General features: G+C 60.8%; 1 non-coding gene across 1 annotated transcript in view; it reads right to left on the reverse strand.

The window, feature by feature from the left end:
- LOC149722927 (small subunit ribosomal RNA) overlaps nt 1-608 on the reverse strand; it is a 1,812-nt gene extending 1,204 nt beyond the window's left edge. Inside the window, exon 1 of the ribosomal RNA XR_016387143.1 lies at nt 1-608. This exon is cut by the window's left edge and continues 1,204 nt beyond it. This is a non-coding gene — a ribosomal RNA (small subunit ribosomal RNA).
- Between the last annotated feature and the right edge of the window lie 1,892 nt (nt 609-2,500).

Below are 2,500 nucleotides of genomic sequence, written 5' to 3' on the forward strand. Positions count from 1 at the left end.
AATATATACTTTTGGAGCTGGAATTACCGCGGCTGCTGGCACCAGACTTGCCCTCCAATGGATACTCGTTAAAGCTTTTAAAGTGTACTCATTCCAATTACAGGGCCTCGAATGAGTCCTGCATTGTTATTTTTCGTCACTACCTCCCCGCGTCGGGAATGGGTAATTTGCGCGCCTGCTGCCTTCCTTGGATGTGGTAGCCGTTTCTCAGGCTCCCTCTCCGGAATCGAACCCTGATTCCCCGTTACCCGTAAGAACCTCGGTAGGCGAATACCGTACCGACGAAAGTTGATAGGGCAGACACTTGAATGATCCGTCGCCGGTGCTAGACCGTGCGATCCGCCAGGTTATCCAGAGTCACCAGTCGAACGCGGCCGGAGCCGCGGTCGGTTTTTGGTCTGATAAAAGCACGCCTCCCGCGAAGTCGGCGCTGTTTGCATGTATTAGCTCTAGAATTACCACAGTTATCCAAGTAAACCATACGATCAAATGAACCATAACTGATTTAATGAGCCATTCGCAGTTTCGCTGTACGAGAGCTCGTACTTAGACTTGCATGGCTTAATCTTTGAGACAAGCATATCACTACTGGCAGGATCAACCAGGTAACAACGTAACCGCCACCCCGAAGGGCGGCCGCGCGATGGGGTCGCTCGCCCCGCGTCGCGGACGCCACCCAAGCACGCCGAAGCGCGCAATGGATTAGTAATCCGACCACTTTGCTCTTTTCAGAGCTTAGAAAACCTGTCACCTTATCGCGCGGCGGTACGAGGGCGAGCTCTTGCCCGCTATTCCCTGTTAACCGCCGCGAGATCGACTTGCAACTAGCTGCGACAAAACCACTCGATACGACCAAAACGGCAATTGGCAGCGCAAACGAACAGTAACATTTCTGCTCAGCGCACCCTTTGCCAGCCGACGCAAACACCTCACAGTAGCAACCGATAGCCGTGCAAGCCACCCCCGTGGATCGACCTGCTGCGCTCCCAGCGCCTACACCACCTCCCGCGGTGGAGCCCGACAGCCGTGCGGGCCACCCGCGGGGATCGACCTGCTGCGCTCCCAGCGCCTATACTCACCTGCAGTAACAACCGATAGCCGTGCAAGCCACCCCCGTGGATCGACATGCTGCGCTCCCAGCGCCTACACTCTCCTGCAGTAACAACCGATAGCCGTGCAAGCCACCCCCGTGGATCGACCTGCTGCGCTCCCAGCGCCTACACTCTCCTGCAGTAACAACCGATAGCCGTGCAAGCCACCCCCGTGGATCGACCTGCTGCGCTCCCAGCGCCTACACTCTCCTGCAGTAACAACCGATAGCCGTGCAAGCCACCCCCGTGGATCGACCTGCTGCGCTCCCAGCGCCTATACTCACCTGCAGTAACAACCGATAGCCGTGCAAGCCACCCCCGTGGATCGACCTGCTGCGCTCCCAGCGCCTATACTCTCCTGCAGTAACAACCGATAGCCGTGCAAGCCACCCCCGTGGATCGACCTGCTGCGCTCCCAGCGCCTATACTCTCCTGCAGTAACAACCGATAGCCGTGCAAGCCACCCCCGTGGATCGACCTGCTGCGCTCCCAGCGCCTACACTCTCCTGCAGTAACAACCGGTAGCCGTGCAAGCCACCCACGTGGATCGACCTGCTGCGCTCCCAGCGCCTACACCACCTCCCGCGGTGGAGCCCGACAGCCGCGCATGCCACCGGCGGGGATCGACCTCCTACGCTCCCAGCGCCTATACTCTCCTACAGTGGCCACCGAAAGCCGTGCAAGCCACTCCCGTGGATCGGCCCGCTGCGCTCCAAGCACCTACACCACCTCCCGCAGTGGAGCCCGACAGCCGCGCAGGCCACCCGCGGGGATCGACCTCCTGCGCTGGCTCCGCGGCAAGGGGCACCTCGGCACCCCGCAGAGAGCTCGGGAAGCCCGGCGCAATTCTACAACGGCCGGGGGCGAACAGCTTCCACGACAACGAAGCCCGACGTCGGGCCAACATTTTACCATGGTGTAAAACAACCTAGCCTGGTGGGGCCGGCAATCGGTCGACCTCCGCCCGAGCGACTTCGATCACGACCTCGGGGATCTGGCTCCGCGGCAAGGGGCACCTCGGCACCCCGCGGAGAGCTCGGGAAGCCCGGCGCAATTGTACAACGGCCGGAGGCGGACAGCTTCCACCACAACGAAGCAATACGTCGGGCCGACGTTTTCGCTCAGTGTAAAACGACCTAGGATGGTCGGGTCGGCAATCGGTCGACCTCCTACCGAGCGACTTCGATCACGACCTCGGGGATCTGGCTCCGCGGCAAGGGGCACCTCGGCACCCCGCGGAGAGCTCGGGAAGCCCGGCGCAATTGTACAACGGCCGGAGGCGGACAGCTTCCACCAGAACGAAGCCATTCGTCGGGCCGACGTTTTCGCTCAGTGTAAAACGACCTAGGATGGTCGGGTCGGCAATCGGTCGACCTCCGACCGAGCGACTTCGATCACGACCTCGGGGA

This window comes from Ciona robusta, unplaced genomic scaffold, assembly GCF_009617815.1.
Source record: "Ciona robusta unplaced genomic scaffold, ASM961781v2 AP042755.1".
NCBI lineage: Eukaryota > Metazoa > Chordata > Ascidiacea > Phlebobranchia > Cionidae > Ciona > Ciona robusta.